Source organism: Pristiophorus japonicus, chromosome 12 (genome assembly GCF_044704955.1).
Source record: "Pristiophorus japonicus isolate sPriJap1 chromosome 12, sPriJap1.hap1, whole genome shotgun sequence".
Classification (NCBI taxonomy): Eukaryota; Metazoa; Chordata; class Chondrichthyes; family Pristiophoridae; genus Pristiophorus; species Pristiophorus japonicus.
The window spans coordinates 161,808,425-161,833,111 of record NC_091988.1 but is presented as its reverse complement, the minus strand read 5'-3'; the positions used below and the strand labels follow the sequence as shown (position 1 = coordinate 161,833,111).

General features: G+C 44.7%; 1 protein-coding gene and 1 non-coding gene across 2 annotated transcripts in view; both read right to left on the bottom strand.

Annotated features, from left to right (window-relative positions):
• LOC139277521 (solute carrier family 12 member 5-like) overlaps positions 1–24,687 on the bottom strand; it is a 1,462,676-nt gene that overhangs the window by 900,060 nt on the left and 537,929 nt on the right. The gene's annotated exons all lie outside the window — the stretch shown is intronic.
• trnak-uuu (transfer RNA lysine (anticodon UUU)) lies at positions 15,690–15,762 on the bottom strand. The gene has a single exon. It is a non-coding gene; the product is annotated as a tRNA-Lys (tRNA).

Here is a 24,687-nt window from a genome sequence, read left to right as displayed (position 1 = left end):
CAAGAGGCTGAATATGATCAGACTTTTAATTAGCATTTTAAACAATTCTGAGGCTAAATTGGATAGTCTCCGAAACCGGCCCTGGGGATCACAATGCACGATTAACCCGCGCTCGTTGCTTCTGAGACAGGCAGCACACAAACTTTGTGCTGGCTGCTAATTAAATTGATTGGAGTGTGCAGCCAGCGTTCAACACACTGTTGAGTGGCTGCACGCCTCAGCAGGGGGCTCAGGTTCATGTGAGGTTGGCACCATTTAAAGCTAGCCTGCACTTCTTAAAGCCAGTTGCACCTCTTAAAGGGGAGGTGTGTTCTGGCTGGAGCAGATGCTGGAACTGTTTGTGGAAGAGTCTGAACAGGAAGAAGACTGAATAATGATGCAATAAGGGAGAGACCGGGCTCCAAGGTGCTCAGATGCTGCACTGAAGGCCTTGGTGGAGGAGGTGGGGAGGAGCACAGGGGGGCAAAAGGCACTCCAGACAAACTCTGCGAAGGCAGTGGGAGCAGATAGCCATGGCAGTCAATGCCAGATTCTGCAAAAAAGTACAATTGCCTCACACGAGTGGTCAAGGTCAATGAATTAATCTTCAAATTCCATATCACATCTGAACCACTAGCCTCACACACAGTTCAATGCACCACACCCCCATCACTCACCCACCAACAATCCCTTTCTCAAACAGCACTCATACCTCACATTCATAGCTTCACCTCACCCGCACACACATACCACTGCTGCAAGCCTCACACCCACAACTTACAGCTTGCACACATTGTCAGCTATTCAACCATGACAGGCATATCACTCAAACACATTACACCACAGAAATGGTGGCCAACTCCATTAGCACACTTGTGGACCTAACCACGATGCAGTGTGCGATGGCCGATGTCTCAGCTTCCATTGCAGCTCAAGCAGAAGTGACCCAACGTCTGGGTGCTACGGTGGAAGCTCAGACTTCTGTCATTGCTGCCAACATTGCTGCAGTTATCAGTGTTCAAAGGGGCTCGCAGGGTGTCACAGCAGTCCAGCAATCTGTCATCCAACAGATTACTAGGATTGCTGAGGCGCCGCCGCGGGGGAGTGGCAGTGGTGCCGTGGAGCACGAACCTGCTGTCCTCTCGGGATGACAGAGTTCGTGCTCCCACCTCTGCCACTCCACCAGTGCCTTGTTGTTGCCTGTCAGCCAGTCAGCCCATACTGCTGCCATCCGTGCCAAGGTGGTACAATCCGAAGCTGGGTCTTTTAGGAACAGAGCTGCTCGAGGTTGTCCTCCAAGGCCATCTGCAGTCTCTGTCACTGAAAGTCAGCATCCTTGTCTGCAGCCATTGGGGTAGGACTGTGTAGAAGAACTGGGACAGGTAAAGGCACATGGAAAACAGGCATTGAGGGCGATTAATATATGTTTATATTCAATATGGCATGGTTTGATTTATAAATTTGGTTTGCATTGTTTATTTTGTATTGGCTTTTATTTTTGCATTGTGGCCAAGTGGACACTTCCTCTTCCCCTTCCTCCTCCTTCTCTGAGCTGGTCACCATATAGCTGGTGGCAAGGGCTGTGCCCTCATGGTGGCGAGGTTATGCAGCATGCAGCAGACCACCATGAATCTTGACACCCACACTGCTGAGTACTGCAGGGCTCCTCCAGAGTGGTCCAGGTGGTGGAAGCATTGCTTCAGCATGCCAATGGTCTGCTCAATTATATTGGGTGTGGCAGCATGGCTTTCTTTATAGGAATGCTGCCAACATGAGCCATGTTGCTAACGGATAGCCCTTGTCGCCCAGTAGCCACCCTTTGGTTTGTCATGATGGCTCCAGTGGACATGGCATAGCGAACTGCCACAGAATGAAGGCATCGTGACTGCTGCCAGGATATCGGGCATTCAGCAACATGATTCACTGAGTATGGTCGCACACCAGCTGAACATTGAGGGAGTGCAATCCCTTTCAGTTGTGGTATGTGTCAAGAGTTTACATGCGGTGTCCACAAAGCAACGTGCGTGCAGTCAATGGTACCCTGCACCATGGACAAGCCTGCAATCCTCGCAAAGCTGCGTGCTCGTTCCGCTTGATGCTCTCTGGCCAGGAAGAATGATATGTATTCAGCTCTCTTGGAATACAGAGCCTCAGTTACCTCCCTTATGAAACAGTGCACCGCAAACTGGGAGATGTCTCCTGCTCTAGCCTGGAAGGAGCCTGATGCATAAAAGTTCATGGCCATCATGACCTTCACGACCTTCACAGCCACTGGCAATACGATCCTAGCCTTGCTCTCAGGTTTCAGCTGTGACTGCAGCAGGTGGCAGATTTCAGTGAGGGTGTCCTTGGTGAAGCGCAGATGTCTGACGCACTGTTCCTCACTGAGGTTCAGGTAGGAGTATTGCTCCCTGAACACCCTGGGCGGATATGGCCTCTTGCTGGACAACCTACTCTCCCTCCTCCTCCTCCCTCTTCCCGCAGCTTGTCCTTCTCTGCGTCACCTCTGGTCATTCTCCAGGTCATGCTGTAGTCCAAGGGGAATGCCTACTCGTGCACCCATGTCTGGAAGCAAGTGGTCTGTGCAGAATCATTGAAGTCAGGACAAAGTCCTTCAGCACCTGCCACACCACTCCCTGTAGACTTTAGCAACTTTAAATAACTCTAGAAACCACCAAGCACTGTTACAAATGCAGCAAGAGCCAGTAGAAATCAATCAGCAATTAACCTGTAACTAGTTGATGATCCTTTTAAATAGTGCTGGTGGGAAGATTCTTCCTGCTGCTGAACGCGCCTTCAGCTGTGTGCGCTTAAGAAAGGGCATGAGCTGGAGCGTTGAGCTCCAAAATGGCAGCGCTGGCGTCAAATTGGCATTACACGCTAATTGACGTCACGATCTGCCGACTCTGCATGCTTCCAGTGTACGCTCACTGCACGCATGCTAACGCCCTATCAAGATGGTGTCCAGCTTGGCCCACCCCAAAAGTACGTGCACATGCCAGTAACGCCATTTTGGAACTAAAATGGCACTCATAGCACAGAAATGCCATGCGGTTGTGCCTGCAGTGGTGGCATGTCTGGCCTTTCTGAATGACCCACAAATACACTGGGGTTTAGATCACATCCAATGGAGTGCACTTTGGGGGTTGGAAAATCGGCCTTGTTATATTGTAATCCTTCTGTTAGTAGAACATAAGAACATAAGAAATAGGAGTAGTAGGCATAGGCCATTTGGCCCCTTGAGCCTGTTCCGCCATTCAATAAGATCATGGCTGATCTGGTCTTGGGCTCAGCTCCACTTCCCCGCCTGCTCCCCATAATCTTCACTCCCCTATCATTCTCTGGAACGGCTAAGAGAAGGCATACTCTTCTCTAAAGTGATGCTCTGGCTTACGTTCCTTCCTCATATTGCATCCACACTAAAATAATATTACAGCAAGAGCTGCCTAATGATTTGTGTCAGGGTTTTCTTTAAAGTTTTGCTGGGGTTATAACCCATCAATTTTTCAGATGAGTCGATGGCTGTTTTCCTTGGTTCTCCAGAATAGCAGTGGCTTTGTCACCAGAAGAATGGGCCAGCGGTTATAGTTTAAGATTCCCAAAGGCAGTCTCACGGCATCTCAAAATAACCTTCTGAAAATACACTGGATCAATAGCATGTACAGCAGCAATCCACCTCAATGTAAATAGAATAATTAAATATCTGATCGTATTTGGTCTCTTGGCGTCTACTGTTATACAGTTTAAATTACATGAAGATGGATGAGGGGTCGATCAGCAGAGAAATTGTGATATCGCGTAAAGCCAATACAAATAGATCGGAGGCTAGAAATGTCTAGTGGCAATGAGGCAACAACAGCAGATGAAGGCTTGATGTGTTTGTTATTTTAAGAGAGATGGTAACCCATTTATTGCTTGCATTAAAATAGGAGACATGTCATATTAATGCATTAACTGTTGATCCATTGTTATCACCAACTGAAATTCTAGGCTTAGGTAAATCAAGGTTAAGGTTTCACGGATATTATCGACCCATTGATTTCTAACTAAAAAGTGTTGAATTTGAACAAAAGAAAAATAGTGTGGATACTGGAAATTTGAAATAAAAACAGAAAATGCTGGAAATACTCAGCAGGTCAGGCAGTGTCTGCAGAGAGAGAAACAGAGTTAACGTTTCAGCTCAATGACCTTTCAGTAGTTCAGATGAAAGGTCATCGACCTGAAACGTTAACTCTCTTTATTTCTGCACAGAAGCTGCCTGACCTGCTGAGCGTTTCCAGCATTTTCTGTGTTAAATTTGAATTCCAGCCTTAACTGGTATTGGTCCCCACCCATCCTCACCGAAGAGAAGTATATTCAGTCAGGGCACTGATCAGAGCTCTGGGTGACAGCAGCACACCCCAGATCAGAGGGGGCGGACAATACCATCTGTGGGGGTGCTCCTGTCAGCTCATGGTTCAGATTTAATAGTGGCTGTGCATGGTTCAGGCAACTCTTGTTGCTTGGGCGAGAGGGGAATCAGCAGGGAATTAGTGAGGAGGGATAATACTGCGGATTATGAAAAGATGACTCTGAAATAGAAAAGTTAGTCCCTGACTTGAAAATGTTACATTTAGCTTCTTGATTATCTCAGAAAGACAGAATTACAGTTAAAAAAGCTGGAGTCTTGGGGCGAGTGTGCCTCTCCTCCACATTACTTACAACAGTGGGAAGCTCAAAACTTAGAGATGCTTATAAAATAAATGCCTGTAAATCTCTGACATTGTAAAACTGAACCTTGTTAGCCTCTCCCTCCACGTGCCCTGAGGTTTGAGGCAAAGGCCACCCAAGTTCTTAAAACTCAGAAAAGTTATGATCTTCGAGCCTCCTTGTCCTGAGCCTACATAGACCTGTGGGCCCATATTTCAGGGATTGTCTCCTTCATTAGAGGGCGACAAAGGAGAACAGGGCAACTACATTTGACGTCACAGGAAAGCAGAGCAGGAAGTGATTGGTTGGTGAGTTTTTCTCACTTTTCTTAAATTAAGGACCTTAAATTAGGGGCCGGGATTAAAAACAAAATATAATTAATGAAATACATTATAGATGGCAGGGCAGACGATGTGTCGTTGCTGCAACATGTGGAAGCTGGAGGGCACCATTGAGGTCCACGGCGACCACATGTGCAGCAAGTCTCTGCAGCTCGAGGAATTTCAGCCAAGCGTTGATGAGCTGGAATCTGAGCTGCAGACACTACGAGACATCAGGGAGGGGGAGAGTTACCTGGACAATGCAATCCAGGAGCTAGTCACACCAATTTGATGAATTAATTCAAATTCAATCCGTAGTCAGGAACAGGAGGGTGTGACTACGAGCGAGGAAGGTATGGGAACTCAGGATGGAGTGATGGAGGAGCCTCAGCCCTTGCTCTTGTCCAACAGGTTCGAGGCTCTTACTCCCTATGTGGGCGAGAGCAGGGACTGCAAGGATGATGAGCAAACTGACCACAGCAGCGTGGTACAGGGGGCCATTCAAGTGGGAGGAATAAAAAGAAAAGTTGTAGTAGCATGGGATAGTATCATTAGGGTGATAGATACTGTTCTCTGCAGCCGAGAGTGTGAGTCCCGAAGCCTGTGTTGCCTACCTGGTGCCACGATTAAGGACATTTCCTCTAGGCTGGAGAGGAACTTTGAATGGGAGAGGGAATACCCAGTTGTCGTGGTCCATGTGGGCACTAACGACCAAGGTAGGACAAACAAAGAGGTTCTGCTGAAGTATTATGAGCAGCTAGGGGCCAAATTAAAAAGCAGAACCACAAAAGTAATAATCTCTGGATTACTACCTGAGCCACGAGCAAATTTGCATTGGGTAAATAAGATCAGAGAGTTAAACACGTGGCTCAAAGACTGGTGTGGGAGAAATGGGTTTGATTCATGGGACACGACACCAATACTGGGGTAAGAGGGAGCTGTTCCGTTTGGATGGGCTCCACTTAGACCGTGCTGGGACTAGGGTCCTGGTGAATCAAATAACTCGGGCTGTAGAGAGGGCTTTAGTGGGGGGAGGGTTCAGGTGAGCAAAAATTTAAAACGTCAAAGAATATGGAGAAGGCAATAGAGCAGGGTAGCACTGTGGGAAATGAAAACCAGATCAAGATGTTGAATCAGTTTGGGTGGAGATAAGGAATAATAAGGGGAAAAAGTCACTGGTGGGCATAGTCTATAGGTCCCCTAACAGTAGTTACACTGTTGGACGGAGTATAAATCAAGAAATAATAGAGGCTTGTAAAAAAGTAACGGCAATAATCATGGGTGATTTTAACCTTGATATTGATTGGACCAAGCAAATTGGCCAGGGTAGCCTTGAGGAAGAGTTCATAGAGTGTATCCGGGATAGTTTCCTTGAACAGTACGTTGCGGAACCAACCAGGGAGTAGGCTATCTTAGATCTAGTACTGTGTAATGAGGCAGGATTAATAAATGATCTCCTAGTAAAGGATCTTCTAGGAATGAGTAACCATAACATGGTTAAATTTCAAATTCAGTTAGAGGGTGAGAAAGTTGTATCTCAAACCAGTGTCCTAAGCTTAAATAAAGGAGACTACACAGGTATGAAGGCAGAGTTGGCTAAAGTGGACTGGGAAAATAGATTAAATATGGGATGGTTGATGAACAGTGGCAGACATTTAAGGAGATAGTTCGTAGCTCGCAACAAAAATATATCCCAATGAGAAGGAAAGACTGTAAAAGAAGAGATAACCATCTGTGGCTATCTAAGGAAATAAGGGATGGTATCAAATTGAAAACAAGGGCGTACAATGTGGCCAAGACCAGTGGGAGGCCAGAGGGATTGGGAACCTTTTAAAAGCGAGCAAAGAAGTAAAAAAATTATAAAGAGAGGGAAAATAGATTATGGAAGTAAACTAGCACAAAATATAAAGCAGATTGTAAGAGTTTCTACAGGTATGTAATAAGGAAAAGAGAGGCTAAAGTAAATGTTGGTCCACTAGAGGATGAAACTGGGGAATTAATAATCGGGAACTGGGAAATGGCAGAGACGTTGAACAAATATTTTGTATCGGTCTTCACGATAGAAGACACTAAAATATCCCAATAGTAGATAATCAAGGAACTACAGGGAGGGAGGAACAATCACTATCACTAAAGAAGTAGTACTTGGTAAAATAATGGGACTAAAGGCATACAAGTCTCCTGGACCTGATGGCTTACATCCTAGGGTCTTAAAAGAAGTGGCTGCCGAGATAGTGGATGCATTGGTTGTAATCTACCAAAATTCCCTGGATTCTGGGGAGGTCCCAGCGGATTGGAAAACTGCAAATGTAACGCCACTATTTAAAAAAGGAGGCAGACACAAAGCAGGAAACTATAGACCAGTTAGCCTAACATCTGTTGTTGGAAAAATGCTGGAGTCCATTATTAAGGAAGCAGTAGGGGACATTTGGAAAAGCATAATTCAATCAAGCAGAGTCAGCATGGTTTTATGAAAGGGAAATCATATTTGACAAATTTGCTGGAGTTCTTTGAGGATGTAACGAGCAGGGTGGATAAGGTGGAACCAGTTGATGTGGTGTATTTGGATTTCCAGAAAGCATTTGCTAAGGTGCCACATAAAAGGTTACTGCACAAGATAAAAGTTCACGGGGTTGGGGGTAATATATTAGGATGGATAGAGGGTTGGCTAACTAACAGAAACCAGTGTCGGGATAAATGGGTCATTTTCCGGTTAGCAAACAGTGACTAGTGGGGTGCCGCAGGGATCGGTGCTGGGGCCTCAACTATTTACAATCTACATTAATGACTTGGATGAAGGGACCAAATAGAATATAGCCAAATTTTCTGATGATACAAAGATGGGTGGAAAAGTAAATTGTGAGAAAGACATAAAAAATCTGCAAAGGGATATAGACAGGCTAAGTGAATGGGCAAACATTTGGCAGGTGGACTACAATGTGGGAAAATGTGTGGTTATTCACTTTGGCAGAAAAAATAGAAAAGCAAATTATCATTTAAATGGAGATAAATTACAAAGTGCTGCAATACAGAGGGACCTGGGGGTGCTTGTGCATAAAACACAAAAGTTAGTATGCAGATACAGCAAGTAATCAGGAAGGCAAATGGAATAATGGATTATTGCAAGAGGGATAGAGTATAAAAGTAGAGAAGTCCTGCTACAACTGTACAGGGTATTGATGAGGCCACACCTAGAGTACTGCGTCAGTTTTGATCTCCGTATTTAAGGACGGCTATACTTGCATTGGAGGCTGTTCAGTGAAGGTTCACTCGGTTGATTCCGGAGATAAGTGGATTGACTTATGAAGATAGGTTGAATAGGTTGGGCCTATACACTTTGGAGTTCAGAAGAATGAGAGGTGATCTTATCGAAACATATAAGATAATGAGGGGGTTCGACAAGGTGGATGCAGAGAGGATACTTCCACTCATAGGGGAAACCAAAACTAGGGGACATAATCTCAGAATAAGGGGCCGCCCATTTAAAACTGAGATGAGAAGGAATTTCTTCTCTCAGAGGATTGTAAATCTATGGAATTCTCTGCCCCAGTGAGTTGTGGAGGCTGGGTCATTGAATATATTTAAGGCGGAGATGGACAGATTTTTGAGCGATAAGGGAATAAAGGGCTTTGGAGAGCGGGCAGTGAAGTGGAGCTAAGTCCATGATCAGATCAGCCATGATATTAAATGGCAGAGCAGGCTCAAGGGGTCAAATGGTCTACTCCTGCTTCTATTTCCTTTTTTCTTATGTTCTTAATTGAAGCTTTCTATCAACTGCGAGGCGCATTTTGATGATGTATCTCATAGTTGGAGCATTGCCAGACCTTGGGCCGGATTTTCACGAAGTTTGCGACCGGGTTTTCGCCATGATTTGACCCTCCGTGTCGCTAACCCGGTCGCAAAGCCCGGGCGGGATCCTCGGATCCCTGTTTGTGGCGACGTTTCTAGGTACCGCCGAGGAGAGGTGCGCCGACATGCAATGACTTGGATTGCGTTTGCTTCGTATTTTCAGCACTCTCCCAACCCGTACGCCATGCCCAGAATACTGACAGGGTCAAACCTGTCGGTGCAGCTCTGCCAGCAGTGGTAAGTATGAAAACCTGCAAAAAAGGTAAGTTAAACTTTTTATTTTTACATTTTTTTGCAGCGATTAGAGAGTTAAGGGTCTTGTAAATGATTTTGGAATGTTTTTTTTCCCCCTCCCAAAGCCTTTCTCGCAGCGCTCTGGCCCCAGACTAAAGTTGCCGAAACTCACATTTTGCACTGCGAATGCTTGTGCAACGCCTCCCTTACCAATGCACCCCTGGCGCAAACATAAAGGCCGAAAATTCAGTCTAAAAACGGGAGCGCAGCAAAAATGGTAAGTTTCACGTAATGCTACTGTTTGCACCGAAAAACCCCGAATGCCGAACATCTGGCCCTTTAGCTGTTTTTTATTTTTTCAAACCAGTAGCCCTACACTAGAAATATTTTACTTTTCAAAGTTTCTGTCCTTTATCTCCTCACCGGGAGCTGCTGACCCAAGTTGCCAAACAGCTCCATAGCCATCAGTAGCCAATGGTATTCATTTTTAATATCCAGAGGAATTTGTATAAGAACATAAGAATTAGGAGCAGGAGTAAGCCATTCGGCCCCTCGAGTCTGCTCCGCCATTCAATCAGATCATGGCTGATCTTCTACCTCAACCCCACTTTTTCGCACTCTCCCCATATTCCTGGATTCCCTTAGTACTACAGCAACTCCGCAAGATCCTACAAATCCCCTGGGAGGGCAGAAGCACCAACATCAATGTCCTCGGCCAGGCCAACATCCCCAGCATTGAAGCACTGACCACACTTGATCAGCATCACTGGGCAGGCCACATTATTCACATGCCAGACACAAGACTCCCAAAGCAAGCGCTCTACTCGGAACTCCTTCATGGCAAATGAGCTTAGGTAGGCAGAGGAAACATTACAAGGAAACCCTCAAAGCCTCCCTGATAAAGTGCAACATCCCCACTGATTCCTGGGAGTCCCTGGCCAAAGACCGTCCTAAATGGAGGAAGTGCATCCGGGAGGGCGCTGAGCACCTCGAGTCTCATCGCCGAGAGCATGCAGAAAACAAACGCAGGCAGCGGAAAGAGCGTGCAGCAAACCAGTTCCACCCACCCCTTCCCTCAACGACTATCTGCCCCACCTGTGAAAGAGTCATTGGTTGTCATATTGGACTGTTCAGCCATCTAAGAACTCATTTTAAGAGTGTAAGCAAGTCCTCCTTGATTCTGAGGGACTGCCTATGATGATGAGTACTGCAGTATATTGGACAGTTCACCTTGCCCAAATAACAAGGAATTCCATTATTAGTGATCTTTGATGAATCATCTACTGTCACCTTGCCAAAACTGTTGCTGGAATACTCTCACTGTAGCTAACGCCACCTTCTCAAATCTCCAACAAGCACTGAGGAATATATCCCTGCAGCAAGTACTCCGACAAGATTGAGTCAGATATGATCAACAGATCCTGAATCGTATTAAACATGAATTCGATACTAATTCTTATTATACTGGTGCAGACATTTGTTTTCTAAGCCTGCGGCCAATATAACTGTGCGGGTCTTAAAGCCACCAACCAGCATTAAATTTCCATCTCCCCTGGTTTGCTAGAAATTATTATTTCAAATAAAAGATTACAAAAAGGTGGGATACATAAAAGGGACAAACACTTTATGCTGGTTATACTTCCACCTACAGTGCTGTTTTCCTTTAACCTTAAACCGTGCATTGCTCCTAGTATTCAGTTGCATCCAGTAAAGCCAACGTTGACTCTTCGGAGCAAGTAATTAGGAGCAAATCAGTATCCACAAACACAGCTCTTGTATTATTTTCTCTATGTTGATACCATAGCGTGCCGAGGAAACATTAGTCACTGCTACAATTATTTCCATACTAGTATATACAAAATGGGGAAGTGGAAAACAGCTAGATACCTCATTCTTTCCAAAATAAACAGATTTGAAAGACTTCCATCCCATAGTAACTAAGACAGGCTACTGATTGTTTAATCTATTTACTAAAATTTAAGCTAATTTCTTATCTTTCAAAATAAGTTTGTAGCAACTACAATTCCAACTTCTCAAGGGTCTCAACTATGTCTGAGAATAATGCATTAGTATGTCCATCTTTTATAAAGGTTATCCCGTTATTGATTGCCCGACCAGAGGAAATAGTTTCTCTGTATCCCACCTTATTGAATCTTTTTAACATTTTAAACACCTCGATCAGATCCCCCCTCAATATTCTAAACTCAAGGGACTACAAGCCAAGTTTATGCAATCTGTCCTCATAATTTGATCCTCTAAGCTCTGATATAACTCTGGTGAATCTGCACTGCAACCGCCCCTCCCCCACACCACCACCCAGGCCAATATATCCTTCTCAAGGTGCGGTGCCCAATATTCCAGATGCGGTCTGACCAAGGCTTTAAAAAAATCAATCACGGGATGTGAGCGTTGCTAACAAAGCCAGCATTTATTGTCCATCCCTAATTGCCCTTGAGGTGGTGATGGTGAGCCACCTTCTTGAACCTCTGCAGTCCATCATAGCCATTATTTTTGAGACAACAGAATGGCTTGCTGGGCCATTTCAGAGGGCAGTTAAGAGTCAACCACTTTGCTGTGGATCTAGAGTCACATGTGGGCCAGACCAGGTAAGGGCAGCAGATTTCCTTCCCTAAAGAACATTAGTGAACCAGTTGGGTTTTTACAACAACTTGGTAGCTTCATGATCACCATTACTGACACTAGCTTTTTATTCCAGATTTATTTAATTAACTGAATTTAAATCCCCCAGCTTTGAACTCACTTCTCCGGATCATTAATCCAGGCCTCTGGATTACTAGTCCAGTAACATAAACACTCGGCGACCGTACCCTCAATTACTACCAGTATAATAGGGCAAGGCAGCACAGGTTCAAACTGGTGAAAGGCAACTTCAGGACTGATGTTAGGAAGTTATTATTTACTCAAAAAGTGAGCTGCACATGGAATGGTTATCTGGACAGGATACTGGAGACAAAACCCTGGAACCATTTCAAAAACAGCAGCATGTCGTGATCGACTGTAAGTCCTTTCTGGAGGAATGAGCTCAGCGATCTTTTAAATCTTTTCCACTTTTAATTAAAAGTCGTGCCTTTCTGTCTCCCACCCCCTCCCTATTTTGATGAAGTTTTTTCATGCATTTTTGGGCCATGGAATCACACCAGCCCCTGCCCCAAAACACATTTGTGTTCCTTTTCAATGCCATTAATATAGAGTTTTACGATATGCCAGTTCGTATTCTTCCAGGTGAGATTGCTCTGGCACTGGCAATATTTTTAATAATAATAAATTCTGGGAGAATTCCTCCACAGTCAATTCATTTAGGAGACAAGGCAGACATTAGGAAGGCAGCAACATTTGGTGAAATGCAAATCCCCCGCCCACACGTATTATGTTGGCTGCAATTATGGATATAAGTGAAGAATGTAATGATGATCTCTCTCATACTGCACAGCAGGATCAGCGGGGAATCTTGAGTGGAAATGAGATGTAGTTAATATGCCCTGATATTGGGCAAAGCAGTTGTGGTATCACTTCTCTAACATCGTGAGGGGCTGAGAGAAAGAGACAGTCACAGTAAAAGAGGAAGAGATAAACGTCTAGGAGGAGATTAAGTAGATCTGAGTGAGAAAAGGAAAAACTGTGGAGTGTGAGAGAAATTGCTGAGAGAGAAAAAGGAAGGAAGAAAGAGAATATGCACAAGTGAAGGGACAAATGGAAGAAAGATTAAGAGAAAGAGAGAGAGGAAGAACATACAAACAGCAGAGAATGAGAGGAGAGAGAGAAATGGGAAAGAGTACGTAAGACAGATGAGTCTACCAGGATGTTGGGTGGTAAAGTGTTTCTTAACGGTAAATGGGTGTAATGCTGTCAAAATTCTAGTCCTATAGTATTTTTTTTCTCTCATTTTCCTTTTCTTGCTTTCCTTGCACTGTGCACTCTGCACCGGATTATCTTAGAGAGATGGGATTAGTTTTACACGGTGAGTTCTACAGTTTAGTTGAGTGTACTTTGCAGACTGGCTTGCATCCATTCTTCCTCCTGATGTAGAAAATAGGATATTACATAAAACAAAATAGCTGAATTTTAGGAGTTCAAAAGCTGAATAAAAGCCAAACACTATTTGCTTGGCTTCTTGTTTCTTATCTTCCAGGAAATCTCTTGTGGGTATTGCTCATGGTGCGTCAGAGGTTTTAGAACAGCAGGATTGGCATGCCAAGTAATATTACCGGGGACCCTGACTTATCAGCATTGGAAGATATCCTGGGGATTGCGAGCACTGAGAAGGCGGCTTGGGTTCTGGCAGTATTGGGATATGGTCTCAAAGTCCAGTATCATCTTGAGAGACTTTACATAATGTGGGAGTACAGGGAGGGCTGCCCCAAGGCCCCGAGAAAACTGGAAAAGGAAATTCTAGGAAAACAAGGGTGGATGCATTGATCTGAGAATATTGGAAGATGAATCCTAGGATCTGGGAACATTGGGAAGGGAGGTCTCTGGTGTCAGGAATCACTGAGCTTGCAGGCATGGGGTTTGTGAGCACTGAGAATGGCTCCTAGTATGTTGGAATAAGGGAGAAGTCTGGGGAGGAGACTCCTGGGGGAGGCAGAGTCTGACAGTATGGATTCCGCTGGATCCTTTCCTACAATTACCACCCACTGCCTGCAATGCTAAAGTTGCCCTGCTCCCCACTACCCCAAAGCAGGCTCAATAATCTGTCTGGATCCGTTTGCTCTTCTCCTGTAGCATGAGATTTGACTGTCACACTTTACATCGGATAAACGGCGCAGAAACAAGTCATTCGGCCCAACCAGTCCAAGCCGGTGTTAATGCTCCACTCGAGCCTCCTCCCGTCTTTCCACATAACCCTATAAATCTATCCGCATAACCCTCTATTCCCTTCTCCCTCATATGCTTGTCTAGCCTCCCCTTGAATTCATCTATACTATTCACTTCAACCAATCCCTGTGGTAGCGAGTTCTACATTCTCACCAGTCTTTAGGTAAAGAATTTTCTTCTGAATTCCCTATTGGATTTCTTGGTGACTATTTTATATTGATGGCTTCTGGAAACATTCTCTCTCTAGCCAATCTATCAAAACCTTTCAGAATTTTAAAGACCTCTATTAAGTCACCCCTCAGCCTTCTTTTTTCAAGAGAAAAGAGACCCAGCCTGTTCATCCTTTCCTGATAGGTATACCCTCGCATTTCTGGTATCATCCTTGTAAATTTTCTCTACACCCTCTTCAGTGCCTCAATATCCTTTTTATAATATGGCTAAGTGTGGTCTAACCAAGGTTCGATACAGATTTAGCATAAATTCCCTACTTTTCAATTCTATGCCTCTAGAAACAAACCTTAAGAGTTAGGCAATGTGGCTATCATATATGGGAAAAAACACAACGATCAACTTACTGAAAAACATTTTGCTCACCATCTCTACAAAATTGCAAACTTACCAATGCAAATAACGTTATTAAGTGGTGTTGAAATAAAATGGAATATTTTATAAAATGTTGAAGCTCATCAATACAGTAGCATTTTGTGTGTTCAAAATGCATACAACAATGTTTTCTATTTGGAGTCTCGTGCATACCTGAGAACGTTGGAGTTCCCACAGGTTATAGCTTGCACAAGCATTTGTGCCAACAAACCCCAGCATTTCTTTAAATGTCCGACAGCAGCACTGTCCATTCAGAGTGCTGCCCGAAAGTCCCGCCCCCTCCTTCCCTGCTGATGTTGATGGAGAAGCATTGACATCGAAAATCTCCAGGAAAGTCAGCATTAGAAGCAGATGAAGTAATTAGAATTTGTCATCAAAACAATGCAAAACATGAACTTGAAATAAAGAACTTGGGCTGGATTTTCAGTCTTCTGCCATCCCTGTTAGTGCCCCACAGGGACAGCAATGGCAGCGGTAAGCACATCTGGGTGGGTGGCCAGCTTCCAGCGCTGCATCGGGATATTCTGGTCTGATCCATAGCGTTCCGTAGAGCACCCTGCTGGGAATGCCTCTGAAAGCTGGCAGTCCGAGCTGTAGCGGCCGCAGTGAGGGAAGTAATGTCGACCTCGGGTAAGTGTGACTGTTTTTTTTTTGCGATTTATGTTGTGGTGGTGTGAGTTATTTATTGGGAATGTTTTTGGTGGGTAAAAAAAAAAGGTTTTTTTTTCTCACCCAGACCTCTCTCGGGAATTTCCCTTGCTCAGCCGGCCTCATCATCATCATCATGGGCAGTCCCTCGAAATCGAGGAAGACTTGCTTCCACTCTAAGAACATAAGAACATAAGAATTAGGAACAGGAGTAGGCCATCTAACCCCTCGAGCCTGCTCCGCCATTCAATAAGATCATGGCTGATCTGGCCGTGGACTCAGCTCCACTTACCCGCCCTCTCCCCGTAACCCTTAATTCCCTTATTGGTTAAAAGTCTATCTATCTGTGACTTGAATACATTCAATGAGCTAGCCTCAACTGCTTCTTTGGGCAGAGAATTCCACAGATTCACAACCCTCTGAATGATTTGTCACAGCCCAATTTTCAAGATAGATGAATGAGATCAGCGTGAAAGGCTCGTCTTTTGTGGTGTCTGAAAGAGGGAACTGAGAATTTTGATTTAAGAGCAACGCCCGTATAGGGACTTGAATCCTAGACCCTCAGATTAAAAGTCTAATGCTCTACCGACTGAGCTATCCGGGCTCTAAAAGAGAGTTCTCAGGTGACTGTACAGTCCAATACGGGAATTACAGTCTCCGTCACAGGTGGGACAGACAGTCATGGAAGGAAAGGGTGGGAGGGACTGGTTTGCCGCATGCTCCTTCAGCTGCCTGCACTTGTTTTCTGCATGCTCTCGGCGACAAGACTCGAGGTGTTTAGCACCCTCCCGGATGCTCTTCCTCCACTTAGGGCAGTCTTTGGCCAGGGATTCCCAGGTGCCGGTGGGGATGTTGCACTTTATCAAGGAGTCTTTGAGGGTGTCCTTGAAATGTTTCCTCTGCCCACCTGGGACTCACATGCCGTGTAGGAATTCAGAGTAGAGCGCTTGCTTTGGGAGCGCCCTTTGCCTGCGCCCTAAAAGAGGTGTGCAACGCCTCCCTTAGCGCCCCAGCTGATGAATTTTGCGGCGGCAGACGCAAACCATTTACCGCTCCGCCCGGGACACTGCCCCATCTGAGGTGCGACCGAATTTCCACCCCCTTATCTTTAATTAGTACCCCCTGACATCCTCAGAGCATCCCAAAGGTTTCTAAAACAATCACTGCCTTTTGAAATGCAGTCACTGTTGTCAAGTATTTTCTCTGAGGTAGCTTTTAGAGGGACTTGATATATATGGATGAAATGGTAGGTGAGTCAGTATCGGTAAGTAGAAAGACAGGTTAAAGTATTGGGTGGCCGATTCTTTCCATAGAACTAATGATCTCACATCAGAAATGTTCTATTCAGTGGTTGTTTATTTAGAAAACGCAGCAGCTTATGTGTGTCGCAAGTGAAACTTTGTGAATTGTTTGTTATATATTTTGTGATGAATTCTAAATGGTCAGAATAAGTGCATTTATTTCATCTATTTCAGTTAAGAGTCAACCACATTGCTGTGGGTCTGGAGTCACATATAGACCAGACTGGGTATGGATGGCAGATTTCCTTCTCTAAAGATCATTAGTGGGTTTTTAACAACAATCCGGTAGTTTCATGGTACCATTGCTGATACTAGATTTTTAAAATAATACAAATTCTAATTTATTTATTCAAAAAACTGTCATTATCTACAATATCAGATATGTAGCCCTCATCCATGTGCTCAGATTATTTGTTTTTATAGTAAGAACCAAGAGATATGCAACTGAAAAGAAGGTTAAACTAATGTAAAGTAAAGCAGAAAGAATGACAACTTCAGAAGGACTTTACATTCATTTAAGTTTTGAAGAAGGTTCTGTATAAAAGTATTGAATTTAAAGATAGGTGGTTTAAGCAAAGCTTTTAGTAACACTAAGTACTGTGCCAAAGATAGTTGATGAAGAAGGGAAGATGTACATTAGTTTAACCTTCTTTTCAGTTACAGATCACCTGGTCATTATCACACTATTGTTTTGGAAGAGCTTGCTGTGTGCAAATTAACTGCCACGTTTCCTACATTACAACAGTGACTACACTTCAAACATACCTTTGTAATCCTAGATGTAATCATATGTACCTCATTGGCTGTAAAGCATTTTGGGACATACAGAGGTTGTGAAAGGCGCTACATAAATGCAAGTCTTTCTTTTTTCTTTCTTAAATGGAACCATCTATGTGGCTGAATATAATAATTATTATAATTAAATGCAACTGACTCCTGTGTCTAATTGTGAAAAAAATAAATAAAGAGACTTGCTTGCAACAATACAATCTTCAACTGACCATGAGCAATACCTTGATAGATCTGCAGTGTTATGCATTAAAGTATCACGGCTGTGTTGTCAGAGAGTTATAGTGAAAAATTATTGTAGAAGCAAAATAAATAGAACTTCCTAGCATAGCTTTTCACTGAGGGGTTAAGCTCTTCATTGACCCATTAGGTTTTCATCAAAGTTTTTAAAACAGTTCTGGCTGGATGCCCCAGTAAATACAGTGCTAATGAATCAGACTTTCAACTCTGTCAATTAAAGAATTCCAAAAGTAAGAATCTGTTTCTTTACAAAATTCTTTCACCTTCAAGTTATGGTGAAGTAGAAAAACTTGTAGCTCAGGAATCTTATTTGACAGCAAATAATGAGTGAAGTACATGAGTATGAAGATTTACATTTAACAGATGACCAGAGTCACAACTACAACCCTTTTAACATTTGCTATTTTAACCACCTATTACAGATTAAAGTTCATTCACAGGAAGAATCTTTTACCTTTTCACACAGTAGCTTGGTGTTTCTGATCGGTGATTATTCCACCGTTGCCCCAAGTGGTCACTGCTGGTGTTAAATTAAGGCTGATCAGGAAATCAAGACTAAGTCGAACTCTGCAGCGTGCAAAGACAATTGGATTTTTATTGCAACATGCAGGGCCAGATTAATGGCCTAAGGGGCCTGGGGCAAACTGATCCAAATGGGCCGATAGTTATAATAAAAACAGAGAATGCTGGAAACCTCAGCAGGTCAGGCAGCATCTGTGGAGAGAAAAACAGAGTTAACGTTTCAGGTCGACGGCCCTTCTAGTTCTGAAACATCCACTTTGTTTTTCTCTCCACAGATGCTGCCTTACCCGCTGAGATTTCCAGCATTCTCTGTTTTTATTTCAGGTTCTAGTATCCGCCATATTTTGCTTTTGTATTAGGGCCTATAGTTATGTTTGTTGATGTTCATTATATTACGTATGTGATTCTAATTCTGAGTATGAAAACATAGGCCAGTATATTCAATACTGAAAGCATATATTCTGTATCAAGTAGGTATATATCCTGGTTAACTAAGGGTTAAATTTTACCCAGTGATTTGCGCTGTTTTTTTGGCGCGCGACGCTTTTTTTGGCCCAAGTTTAAAAAATACAAGTTTCCCCAATCAATTTGCACCAGGGTAACACAGTTAGTTACAATTTTTTTAGGTTAGTTTTTTTTTGAGAGAAAAAGGGGGCATAACCTGCCACCCGTGCCAATTCTGGCTAGTTAGGCAAGTTTGGCCAGCTCAAAGTTACTTCAGTTCTTCTTAGGCTGGCGTATGTGGCCTCTGTAGAAAAAGCTTCTGGTGAGTTAAGAAAATCAGCGCAGGTAAGTAAATCAGCGCAGAAAGTGCCCAGACTGCAGCAGCAGGAAGGGTAAGAGAGAGTGGGAGAGAGGGGAGGGGAAGCCTTTCGGTACAGTTAGATGCGGGGACCAGGTCGTTCGGCCTGGGATAGGTATGGGACATGGACCGGGAGGCCGTTCGGCCTGGGATAGGTGCGGGGACCTGGACTGGGAGGCTGTTCGGCCTGGGATAGGTGCGGGGGCCCACATCGGGAGGCCATTCGGCCTGGGATAAGTGCGCGGACCGGGTCCGGGAGTCCGCTCAGCCTGGGATAGGTGCGAGGACAGTGACTGGGAGGCCGCTCGGCCTGGGATAGGTGCGGGGACCGGGACTGGGAGACCGCTCGGCCTGGGATAGGTGCGGGGACCCGGACCAGGAGGCCGTTTGGCCTGGGATAGGTGCGGGGGCCCGCATCGGGAGGCCATTCGGCCTGGGATAAGTGCGCGGACCGGGTCCGGGAGTCCGCTCAGCCTGGGATAGGTGCGAGGACAGTGACAGGGAGGCCGCTCGGCCTGGGATAGGTGCGGGGACCGGGACTGGGAGACCGCTCGGCCTGGGATAGGTGCGGGGACCGGGAGGGTGGAGGCCATTCGGCCTGGGATAGGTACTTGGACTCCCAAAAAATGGGCGTAACTCTTCAAGTACGCCAAAAAACAGCTTTGGGGAAAATTAAGTCCCCAGATTCCAATACATGTGCGCAAATTTCTCTCAATAACATGCAAAATAAAACAGTACATATTCTGTTGTGTATATAGGTACTTCTGTATCTAGGTATAAACAAGTGTAAGCAAGTATGTATCCTGTAGATACTTTACAAGATATCATTGCAAGACTTCCGATATGCAAATTTCTCAATGATGTCTCCCGTTTCAATAGTAGCCAACAAGTCATGTTCAATACACAGAAATGAAAGGGTATTCAGTCGGATTTGGCCCATCATTGAACCGAATTTGATTTTTGACTCTCTTAAGCACAGAAAATGATCGTTCTCCGCTACAGTCCGTAATCATCAGGGACAGATATATCCGAAGAGCAATTGAAACATTAGGAAATGTTACACAGTCCATTGTCACTGATCAGTCTGTGCATTTGAAGTTCCCTGCTTTCTCTGGCATTACTTTTTTCCTACATTTATTTGATGGGCCTGAAGCTGCAGCCCCAATCGCCCCATGGCTAATCTGCCCCTGCAAAGACAATTGGATTTTTATTGCAGCCTGCTCTTAAAATTGCAGAAAACAGGTGGTCTAAATTTGATAGGTAAACATGAAACATTTCAATTACACTGACCCAAAGAGAGAGCAGCTAGGATAATTTCTACGGTTCTAAATGGGCTCCACAACTGGTGTGATGCCACCAGTGTGTTGCTGCATCTCCTGTAAGGACTGTTGCTGCACTTTTACATTGCAGGTGTGCAGCTGGCTGGAGATGCATGGATCTCGCTCCATCAGCTGCACCCCAGTGTGGAAATAGATCTAGGTTTCAGAAACTGACATCATAGGCCCGTGGAAAAGTTGCTCCATGATTCTGACATTGGGATCGGGGACTTGGTTCAACCAGTCTGACGGAGTCCAAGAACAACAATGGGAGATTAGTGCATAGAGATTATGCACCTGAAACAGAGTACAGCAGTTACATAAGTATTAAAATTCAAATACTGCATCACTGGTCTGTAAAGAAAGAACATGCATTTATATAACATGATTTCATGACCACCAGACATCTCAAAGCATTTTACAGCCAATGAAGTACTTTTGGAGTGTAGTTACTGTTGTAATGTAGGAAATGCGGCAGGCAATTTGCGCACAGTAAGCTCCCACGAACAGAAATGTGATAATGACCAGATAATCTGTTTTAGTGATAGAAACATAGACATAGAAAGATAGAAAATAGGTGCAGTAGGCCATTCGGGCCTTCGAGCCTGCACCACCATTCAATAAGATCATGGCTGATCATTCCCTCAGTACCCCTTTCCTGCTTTCTCTCCATACCCCTTGATCCCTTTAACCATAAGGGCCATATCTAACTCCCTCTTGAATATATCCAATGAACTGGCATCAACAACTCACTGCAGTGGAGAATTCCACAGGTTAACAACTCTCTGAGTGAAGAAGTTTCCCCTCATCTCAGTCCTAAATGGCCTACCCCTTATCCTAAGACTGTGTCCCCTGGTTCTGGACTTCCCCATCATCGGGAACATTCTTCCCGCATCTAACCTGTCCAGTCCCATCAGAATCTTATAAGTTTCTATGAGATCCCCTCTCATCTTTCTAAACTCCAGTGTATAAAGGCCCAGTTGATCCAGTCTCTTCTCATATGTCAGTCCCACCATCCCGGGAATCAGTCTGGTGAGCCTTCACTGCACTCCCTCAAAAGCAAGAACGTTCTTCCTCAGATTAGGAGACCAAAACTGTACACAATATTCCAGGTGAGGCCTCACTAAAGCCCTGTACAACTGCAGTAAGACCTCCCTGCTCCTATACTCAAATCCCCGAGCTATGAAGGCCAACATACCATTTGCCTTCTTCACCGCCTGCTGTACCTGCATGCCAACTTTCAATGACTGATGAACCATGACATCCAGGTCTTATTGCACCTCCCCCTTTCCTAATCTGCCGCCATTCAGATAATATTCTGCCTTCGTGTTTTTGCCCCTAAAGTGGATAACCTCACATTTATCCACATTATACTGCATCTGCCATACATTTGCCCACTCACCTAACCTGTCCAAGTCACCCTGCAACCTTTTAGCGTCCTCCTCACAGCTCACACCGCCACCCAGTTTAGTGTCATCTCCAAACTTGGAGATATTACACTCAATTCCTTCATTTAAATCATTAATATATATTGTAAAGAGCTGGGGTCCCAGCACTGAACCCTGCAGCACTCCACTAGTCACTGCCTGCCATTCTGAAAAAGACCCGTTTATCCCGACTCTCTGCTTCCTGTCTGCCAACCAGTTCTCTATCCACGTCATTTCATTACCCCCAGTACCATGTGCTTTGATTTTGCACACCAATCTCTTGTGTGAGACCTTGTCAAAAGCCTTTTGAAAGTCCAAATACACCACATCCACTGGTTCTCCCTTGTCCACTCTACTAATTACATCCTCAAAAAATTCCAGAAGATTTGTCAAGCATGATTTCCTTTTCATAAATCCATGCTGACTTGGACCGATCCTGTTACTGTGATATTTGGTTAAGGGATTAATGTTGGCCAGGACACTGGGGAGAACCCCCCTGCTTTACTTTGAAGTAGTGCTATGGGATTTTTTACATGCACTGAGAGGGCAGACATTTCATACGAAAGATTCCCTCAGTACTGGGGTATTGGGTCATCCTTCCACTGGTATCCAAACTTAGAGGCCGAGTTTGCAAAGCTACATCCACAGCAAGGTTCCCTGTCAGGAGTTGTCAAAAAAAATCAGCTCTTTAGTGTTAACTTAAAACAAAGCTTCATTGAAAGGATGGAAGTGCTGTGGTACTAGTAATAGATAAATGGAATAGCCGATAGGCAGGAATTTGTTTTTTGTAACTTCCTCTTGTAACATCTACAATGCTGTTATGGTCTCTTCCTAATTTACTTAATCTCCTGAGAGAGGTAACTAACTGACAGGCAACACTGCAAGAGGAAAAAAAACATGCGAAATTACTCTCTGATCCCCAAAGGCAATCAAGTAACAAAAAGCTCCACGGAGATCAAGATTATTCAACCCTGACCAGTTATTCCTGTGTCCCAATAGGAATGCAGTCATTATTCTCCATAGGGTATTAAACATTGATGATCATATGTATCCTTATTGCATTCAATCTATTTCATAATCGAATGGTCACGCATAACAGAATGAATCAATGTAACATTAATTATTTGTGATGGGCACAATTCCACACATTTATTATTCTGTAAGGGAAGAATATTCTTTTCAGTATCTAATTTCACTTCCAATTCTATTTGCTAGTCTTGAGTGTCAGCTTGGTTCAGAATTTAGAACTGAGGAGGAGGAATTTCTACGTTCAGATGGTCGTAAATCTGTGGAATTCTCTGCCCCAGAGAGCTGTGAAGGCTGGATCATTGAATATAATTAAGGTGGAGATAGACTGATTTTTAAACGATAAGGGAGTGAAGGGTTATGGGGAGCAGGCAGGGAAGTGGAGCTGAGCCCAAGATCAGATCAGCCATGATCTTACTAAATGGCGGAGCAGGCTCGAGGGGCCAAATGGCCTACTCCTGCTCCTATTTCTTATGTTCTTATGTTCTAGGAGGGACCTGCACTTGGTGAGACACTGGGCACAAGTGCGCAGGAGCCAGGGCGGGGAGGAAGTGATAGTGTAGTTGCCAGTTTGCCAGATTGTGAGGTTGCACACTATTCTGCTGGAGATGAGTCAGATGAGGACTTCAGTGGGCCAGGCTACAGAAGGCGGCTCATGGGTGTACATAACCAAATACTTGGTGCACTAGAAAGCCTGCCAGAAAGGCTGTGCTCAATGTCAAGGAGCATGGAGGAGTCCAGCATCAACTTAGCACAGAGTTTGGAGCTCATCCTTTCCAACATGGAAGCAGTGTCCAACTCTATCAGCATACCTGTGGAAGCAACCATGATGCAGCATATGATGGCTGATGTCACAGCTTCTATTGCAACACTAACAGCTTCTATCAAAGGTAGGAATGCTGCCTAGCAAGCTCAGACTGCTGCCATCATGGCTCTGGATACCACTGTTCAAAGGGCCTTCCAGGACATCACAGCAGTCCATCAATATGTTTTCCAAAAAGATCTCCAGGATTGCTGAGGTGCCTCCCTGGGAGAGTAGCAGTGACTCCATGGAACAGGGATCTGCCATCCTCTCTCAGGATGACAGCATTCATGCTCCCACCCCTGCCACTCCGCCAGTGCACTTGCTGGTGCCTGCCAACCAGCCTGCGCAGACTGCTGCAGCCTAGGCTGAGATGCTGCAGTCTGAAGCCAGGCCCTCTAGGCCCAAAGCTGCTTGAGATCACATTCCAAGGCCATCTGCAGTCCCCTCAAATCGAAGGTTAACAGCTTTCCAACACTCATGGCACAGCCACTGAGGAAGCACCTCGTTGGAGCACGAGGAAAACAAAGACACATGGAATGACAGGCAGTAAGGAAATGCACAAGGGTGATTAGTTTGTATTATTGAATGATTGAATTGATAAATGTGGATTTGAATTTGCACTTGGTGTTGGTTTTTATTTCTATAGAGAACGGAGGGAGGAACCAGTAAGTGTTGTTAGAAAGAAGACGATGTGATGGTCACTGAGAGAGGAAAGGGAGTGCCGAGAGGTCTGAGAGTTCGGGAGGTCCATGAGTTCAGGAGAGACCGAGAGGCCAGAGAGTTCGGGAGGCCAGTGAGTTCGGGAGGCCAGTGAGTTCGGGAGAGTCTGAGAGTCTGAGAGATCCGGGAGTTCGGGAGGTCAGGAGTCCGAGGAACAGGAGGGCCGAGGGTAGGTTAGGAGTTCACTTCTGACGAGCCCTCATCTGGGCAGGAAAGTGGTTGGCTGTTTGATTGGCAGACACGATGGGCCAAAATGGCCTCATTCTGCGCTGTAAATTTCTATGTTTCTATGTTTTTCTCGTTTTCTTTATATTAGATTTTAAATGCACTAAGTTTAATTCGAGGGATAGCAGGGCAGCTCAGTCCTGTGGACTGCACATCCTGCGGCATGTGGGAAGTCCTGGTAGCTTACCGTGACCTAGACAACCATGTGTGCAGGAGGTGTCTCCAACTTCAACTACTCCATTTCCGCATTTCGGAGCTTGAGCGGCGGCTGGAGTCAATACGGTGCATCCACAAGGCTGAGAACTACGTGGATAGCACGTTTCAGGAGGTGGTCACCCCGTAGCTTAAAAGCATGC